The following is an 8,284-nucleotide window of genomic DNA, read 5'->3' as shown; positions in this document are numbered from 1 at the left end:
GCTAGTTTCTTGAGGAGAGTAGTTCCACATTGTTTCTATTATTGCATTATTACTCTAACTGACGATGACTGATGGTAACTTACCATTACTTTTGCATATAGGGCCTTACAAACATCAAGCTTTATCAATATTTGCTTATTTGGCTATACTAGACTGACATAGTAAGTTTGATAAGTGGAAGGGATTTTCCCTTTCTTCCTCAGTGGTTTCCCAGATTCTTCCATGCATTTGTGTTCAACTCCTGTTGATGTTGAGTAATTTGCTTTATCAATGTTAGCTGTGACCTTTTCTGCTCGTAAGAATTCCCAGACAAATAGAATAAAATCATGTATTTTTCGTATGCATTTGTAGATATTTTTGGAGGCATTTAGTTTGCAAAAATCTACTCCATCCAATTAAATGCTATTACTAGAAACAATAATAGAATGTAGATCATCATGAGAAAATACGATCAGAAATAATAAAGATCTGACTAACACGTCTAATCTTGACCTCAGATATTTGGATTCTTAACCTTTCTCCGTACCCATGTTGGACAACCAACATCTGATATTCCTATTGATCATGTGTAAAAGTATTTAGAAATTATCTTGTCGGAGACTTAGATATTGGCCAAAGTGTTAATACTTCACCAACATCTAGAATGTGATTTCTTTAGTTGAGATACATATTTGTGAATAGAGTTTGATGCTACTTTGTCCGTATATGTTTGTTTGACTTTTCCAAATACTTTCTGGAGTTTTTTTGTTGTACCTCTATATTTGTACTTGCTCAGAAAAATGAAAAACAGTACTAGGCATGATTTTTGTTTAAAATTTCATGTGAGCTATGAAGAATGCTCCTAAACAAGGAGACAACAACGTTGAACAAACATGTTAACAATATTTAACATCAAAATAGTGTTGTAAAGGATTGCTAAGGATACTCATGGCCGTCACGCTCCGCAAGTGTACGGAAATGTCGCAAGTAATATAAAAGATTATCGTATCCACAGGTACTGGAATAAGCACTAGAAATGTCTCAATGCGAATTAGCTAAACAACTATCCAATCGTTTCAAATGCAAAGTGAAGGTAAACAAATCTAATATTATAGATCAACAAACAAGAGTTTAGTGTTTTGGGTTATGATAAGGGAGATTCTAGGAGTTTCGGTTTCTTTGTAAGATTTCTTGAATGTAAATGGTTCACCAATTCTTATCCCTCAATTGCCAAACACTTGTAGAAAGTTGCCGGTTCTCTCTTGCAATAGATAACCGGCTAAGGACTGAGAAATGTATCTAAATATGATCAATTAGATGTGAACCTACGTTGTCCTTACACAGAAGCGCACCTATTACTATGCCTTCCTCGGATATCAACATAGAAGCCCACAACTTATTAATCTATCAAGATACAAGAAACTAATCACAAAATCCATCCTACTCTCTTGAATATTCCTATTTCCTCTTCAAGATTATCTCTCAAACGTCCTTACACGGGCTTGCACCTGTCACGTGGATCCCTCGGATGATCGAGTGAGAGTTTATCTTTACAAAGTCCACAAGAAATCCAAACAATCAATCAAGAATGAGAATTAAGCACAAATCATCATTAATCATTCAAGATCTAATTGATACAAGCAAGACAATGTCATTGAAACAAGAAAATGGCAAATCCATAAGAGATTACATCAATCCATCATACAAATACTCCCTTAATCCTAGAATACAAGATCTACTCCATGAATCGAGGAAGAATATCCGAAGAAATGAAGATTACAAGCATTTCTTAAATCCCCAATCCAAGAAACCAAGAAAAGGGGGAAAGAGAAAACTTATCTACGAAGAAGCCTCGTCTTCGGATCCAATCCTCACTCCGGAGTCGAAATCGTCAAGAACTCCCTTAGAATTACCCAGAAATCCTCCCAAGAATGGGAGGAAACCACCAAATCTTGCCTTCTCCCAAAGGGGGAGAGATCCCCTTTCAATTCATGAAGGAGGGTTTAAATAAAGGAGGGAATCGGGCGCCACACGGCCCCGTGACACGGCCGTGTGAGATTCACACGGCCATGTCCAGTTCCTTCTCTGCCAAAGCTGCACGGCCGTGTGACTCACACGGCCAGGACCCTTCTGCTCTCTGGAAATGCTACACGGTCGTGTGGTTCACACGGCCACAGCCTGCTTGGTTTCTGGAAACCTCACACGGCCGTGTAGATCCACACGGCCATGTAAGGCTTCTGCTCTGGTTGGCTTCAAATCTTGACACGGCCGTGTGAGGTTCACACGGCCATGTCATCTTCCTCTTATGTTGGTGCCAAACTCCACACGGCCCGAACTCCATACCAGTGCAGGGCCATGTGAGGTACACGGCCTGGTGCTTTCTCCCTTTGTTTCCTCCAAGGCTTGCCCAAAGATGTAGATTCTTCACCAAATCGACTCCTGTGTACAAAAAATGCACAAAAAGCATATCTCCGAACCAAAAGAGTAAATATGCTAAAAGGAAAGCTGGAAGTATAAAAATGCATAGATCAAGCATGCTCAAAGTATGTAAATGTGCGTAAAAACATGCATAAAAGAGTATATAATCTACGCACATCACACCCCCAGACTTAAACCTTTGCTTGTCCTCAAGCAAAATGCCGCAGTCTAAATTCATATGTTCTACAACACATTCATAAAACCTAGTGCACTTTCCTAACTCTATCAAAAAGTTTCATTAACAAGCATGATCATAGAAACAAGTAAAGTATGGTTCAAGCATAAGAATCTTGTGCACAGTGTAAAAGTAACTCAACACCCTTCAAGTTTCAATCCATGTCCTAGTCAAGTCGTCATCAAATTTGAATTCCTAGTGTTTCCAGTGAAAGACAAGTAACCAGTGATAGACACTTACTCACCATTCACTTGGTTCATATTTCTCAACTAACCCAAGGTCTCAAAGGTGTGCTCAATCTCAAGGGAAGCTAAGCAGTCATTTCCCCAGTAACCTAACTCGGTCTCAAAGGGGTGACTTGCTAGATTCCACTCATGACAACTATTTTTTATATCCCTTATTTTTTTTTATAAGTGTTTGCATTGTGCAAAACTTATTCATAAATGTACTTTTTAGCACACATGTTGGGATATTTTGATTTTTCCAAATGAGCTTTAATGATTTGAGCCTCATCCAGTAACCAAAATGAAAGTTGAGAAATCACCATGGAAACCAAGTACTAAGCAGAAAAGATGAATCATGACTATTTCAATGACATCAACTATTCAAGCATCAAGCACAAGTGTAGTGAAGATAAAATCCTTAAGGTTGAACCAAAACTAAAACTCATCACCATAAGATTCTCAACTTATTAATGCTTCTCAAGATAGAAAAAAGAACTACACAAAGTTTACTACTAGCATCATTCGAACACCATGAATCAAGACAATAATCGTGCTAACATTTCACTTGAATCCAAGAAAGCATATAAGTGAAGATTGATGTTCTCAAATTTTTTTTTTTTTTTGATTATTTCAAAAACAAGCAAAATAAAGCAACAAGAACCAACATGAAAAACTAACAAAAACTAAAAACTGAAAATGAAAACCAAACTAAACAGTACATGACACCCCCCCAGACTTAAACTTTTTATCATCCCGATGAAATCAATATGGTGGAGGAGGTGGAGGTGGACGAGGGAAAGGAGGTCTACGACGTGGTTGGCCAATAGGAAAACTAGGAAAACCTGGAATCTCACCCAAAGATCTATGATACTCATATAAAGCATCTACTTGTTGGCTAGTAAGCATCATGCTCTGCATAAAATCTCTCATCCTAGCCTGATCAGTATCATAATCCTGCACAAACTCAGCCACTTGACCTTGAAAATTCCTCGTAAACTGAAAATGATTTTGTACCTCCCTAAACTGATCATCAGATAAAGAGAAGCGCCCCTCCAACATTTTTCGTTGGGAATCTTGCTTCTCATGAAGTGATTCTAGAGACGTACGAAAATCTGAAAAATCAAACCTAGAAGATCCCGTGCCATATGCAAAAGAATGCCTAGCGGGCTCCATAAAACTAGAAGGCTGCGGGTGTCCATATGACGGGGGCTCATGATGTGGCTCAGTGTCTCCAGGTATAGAAGGGTTATCCTCAAAATCTAACTCAGAAATTACCCAATTAGCTGGGTTACGAATAGTAGTTCGTTCAGGAAAAGGAAGGGGTAAAGGAGAACCACTCCTCCTAGGAAACGCGAAACCATTCTCATCCCGAACGATCATTTTCATAGCAAGACATGCATCAATGTCAATCATGTCATTACCATGAATTATTTCCAACCCATCAACATCAAGATTTAAATTATAAGCTATTCGGGTAATCAAACCACCAAAAACAATTGATCCCGATGATGCCCTAGCAGATCTTAATAAGGTTTGAACAAAATGAAAACCAGAATCAAATTCAACCTTATAAAGCATAGCCCATAAAGCATAAAGCTCTATCTTTTTAACCACCCCATCACTCTCTCCCCTACCAAAAATAGTTTTACCCATGACTCTATGTAGATACCTAAAGATGGGGTTTTGCATATGGGAGGCCTTAGCTCTTGAAGGCTCATAAGGTTGATCTAACCCAGTTATTGCATTCCAAAAATGATTCCAATTAAACCTTGGATCAAACCTATGAGGGCTACTGGTGGTTAATCCAAAACAAGAATTAAAGTCACTAAATGCCCATAGAAATTCTTGATTCATTAGTTTAAAAGAGATTTTTCCAAAATAATCATCTTCATTAGTAAAATGGACATCCAATGAACTCAAAAATTCCAAAACAAGACGAGGATATGTAGGCAAATGTGTGTACATAATATCACTCCAATCCAAAAACCCAATCATCAAATCTACATCTTCCCTAATTCCAAGCATATCAAGAATAGTTGGGTCCATATATCTAGTACACACTATCTTTCTATTGACAAGAATTGCAAATCTAGTTACTTGATCATCATTTCTAAACACAATATTGAATTTATTGTCATTACCTTCGTTGCGTGAAGTCCTTTTGCCTTTGCCCTTCACTGGTTGTTTTCCTTTGTCCCTTGATGGCTCCTTCTCTTTGTCTCCACTGGATCCACCACCTCCTTTGCGAAGTTTCTTCAAAATATTAGACATCTTGATGAGTTTAGATAGGGGAAGAATTATCTAGAGTTGGAAAAATGGAACTCAAAGAACAAAGATCTTAGGTTAGGAGAACAAAAAGTCCAAGTCTTAGAAAGGAGGAGAATCGGATCTAATAGATCTTGAGAGATTAGAGAGGAGTTTTTTAAGAGATCGGGAGAGAAAGATATGTTTTGGAGAGTTGGGGGTGTGCGGAACACGACCAAGATCTGGCCGTGTAAGGTAGAAAGAAGACTTTAATAACTCTCCTACACGGGCCGTGCAGATCCACACGGCCTCCCCCTCTTCCCTCTCTGGATTCTTCGCATGGCCGTGTCTGGGACACGACCTCTCCATCCTTCTTCTCGGGATTCTTTACACGGCCGTGTCTGGGACACGGCCTATACCTTTTTCTCCTCGGGAGATCCCACACGGCCGTGTCTGGATGACACGGCCCAAGCACTTCCCTTCTCTGCAACCTTTACCTGGCCGTGTATAGCACACGGTCTGGCTCTGTTTTGCACCTAACCTGAAAACAAAATCAAAAGAATGCATCAAACTAAAAGAAATTAAAATACAAATCAAAACTAACTAAAAGAACCCTTGGGTTACCTCCCAAGAAGCTCTTGTTTAAGGTCTTTAGTTCGACCAAACTTGATCATTCACTTCTTTTCCTCGCCCTTGGAGGACAGATATACTTTTCATTTTTGTTGGGAGATCTTCTCCCAACATCTTCCACCACATTGTCTCCTTCGTTTGGTGGCCTTCCATGACGATGGAAATTCCATTCCTCAAGTTTATAAATGCTTGTCCTGCTACAAGCATTTAAAAGAGACGAGACATGGTTAGAGATATTAGATAGATCATATTCCAACCTTTCCTTACCAATTACCAAAGAAAGCTTATGATTTTTGACATCAATTATAGCTCCAGCTGTAGCAAGGAAAGGTCTTCCTAATATGATAGGAATCCTGGGGTCCTCTTCCATGTCCAACACGACAAAATCTGTGGGAATAACATTCCCATCCACCTCTACTCGCACATCTTCTATAATACCCAAAGGGTACATGCAGGAATGATCAGCAAGTTGAAGTGCCATAGTAGTAAGTTTAATGTTTTTGAGACCTAATTTATTACAAATTGAATAGGGAATGAGGCTAACACTTGCCCCCAAATCACAAAAAGCTTTTTCAAAAAATTCTTTTCCTATGTTGCAAGGAATATAAAAGCTCCCTGGGTCCTTTAGTTTTGGGGAAGTGTTCTTCTCCAAAATAGCACTACATTCCTCACTAAGCGCAATTGTTTCAACCTCTCCCCTTCTTCTCTTGTTTGACATGAGATCCTTCAGGAATTTGGCAAATCTAGGCATTTGAAGAATAGCATCAATAAGAGGTACCTCTACATAAATTTCCTTAACTTTTTCTAAAAACTTGCCAAATTCTTTATCTTTCTTGAGCATTGTAAGTCTCTGAGGAAAAGGGACAGCTTTGCTCTGATGGTTCAGTGGAAGAGTCTCTTCAACCTCAATGGTACTCTCCTCATTAGCTTGAATCTGATTTGGTATAAGAGGAGAGAGTTCTTCTTCTTTTTGTATCCCTTTTGAAGCGGTCACTTGGGAGTCTCCCAAGATCCGTCCGCTCCTAATAAAATTCTATTGCAATGCTCCATAGGATTCACATCAGGTTTTCCAGGAAGTTGTCCTGGTGCTCTGGATGATGAGGAAGCTAGTTGGGCAATTTGACTATCCTGGATCTTTTGATGCTTATCAGAATTATCCATTCTCTGAATGAGCTTTGCTAAATCTTGCTTCATTTCATTCTGACTTGAGATAATTTCTTCAAGCATCTTTTCAATATTTGACTTTGGTAAGCCTTGAGAAGATAGATGTTGAAAATTTTGTTGCCCAGCTTGAAAATTTGGTCTTACCCCCATAGATGGTCCTTGATCTTGATTATTTCTGTAAGAAAAATTGGGATGGTTCTTCCATCCAGGGTTATAAGTATTTGAGTATGGGTTATTCTGCCTTTCATTGTAACTCACGATTGCATCACATTGTTCCAGTTGATTGATTTATGCAGTGATAGCTCCCAATGGACATGAGTCATTTGAGTGCTCTGAACTCCCACATACTTCACAAGATGTAATAATAGCATTGACCATATTAGCACTAGTCCCCATATTTTCAAATTTCTTTGTAAGAGCGTCCAATTTTGATAAAAGAGTGACTGCATCTACATCAAACTTCCCCGATGCTTTAATTGTTGGGTTTATGAAGAATAGCCACCACTTCTTTCATTTGCCCATTGATGATGATTTTGTGCTACGTCACTAATTTCTTCGACTTCATCTAAACTTTTATTCATAAGTGCCCTCCAGGCTGAATCAAGGGACACTTTGGTATGATAGTTGATACCATTGTAAAAAGTGTGCAACACTAACCATCTTTCCAACCCATGATGTGGGCATTGTCTGAGCATACTATTATATCTATCCCATGCTTCAAAAAGAGATTCTGAGTCAGTTTGCTTGAAGCTTGCAATTAAACTCCTCATATGAGCTGTTTTGCTTGGTGGATAGAATTTATCAAGAAACTGTTGCTTACACTGCTCCCAAGTGGTGATGCTATCAGGGGCCAAAGAATTCAGCCATTGCTTTGCCCTATCTCTTAAGGAAAACCCAAATAATAACAATCTAACTGCTTCTGAAGGAACTCCATTCATTTTCATGGTACCACATATTTCATAAAAGACCTCTAAGTGTTGATTGGGGTCTTCATGAGGTCCTCCACCAAATTGGTTCTGTTGCACCATAGATATAATTGCGGGTTTGATCTCAAAGTTATTAGCTTCCACTGGAGGTCTTGAAATACTAAATCGAAAACCTCTTGCATAAGGTGCTGCATAATCCTTGAGTGGTCTATTCGCCATGTTCAAATGTTCCTGTTCTTCAATTTGCCTTTGCAGAATTATTCTTTTATGGAAAGTTCTGTCAATCTCAGGGTCAAAAGGAAAGAATTCCCCTGCAAAGTTAGATCTTCGCATACACAAGAACAAGATAGCAAATGACAATTCAACAGAAAAAGAAAAATAAAAGAATCAAAAATGCAGAATTGAATTTGTACAAAAAGAATTAACAAGAAGTAAGAGTTATACAAGAAAGTAAAAACAGAAAT

General features: G+C 38.6%; 1 non-coding gene across 1 annotated transcript; it reads left to right on the top strand.

Annotated features, from left to right (window-relative positions):
• Positions 1–7,560: 7,560 nt before the first annotated feature.
• On the top strand, positions 7,561–7,666 carry LOC121978965. Its single transcript, XR_006111275.1, has one exon. It is a non-coding gene; the product is annotated as a small nucleolar RNA R71 (small nucleolar RNA).
• Positions 7,667–8,284: the final 618 nt, after the last annotated feature.

This window comes from Zingiber officinale, chromosome 4B (assembly GCF_018446385.1).
Source record: "Zingiber officinale cultivar Zhangliang chromosome 4B, Zo_v1.1, whole genome shotgun sequence".
Taxonomy (NCBI): domain Eukaryota; kingdom Viridiplantae; phylum Streptophyta; class Magnoliopsida; order Zingiberales; family Zingiberaceae; genus Zingiber; species Zingiber officinale.
Note: the sequence above shows the minus strand (reverse complement) of the source record. Positions and strands in the feature narration are given on the sequence as shown.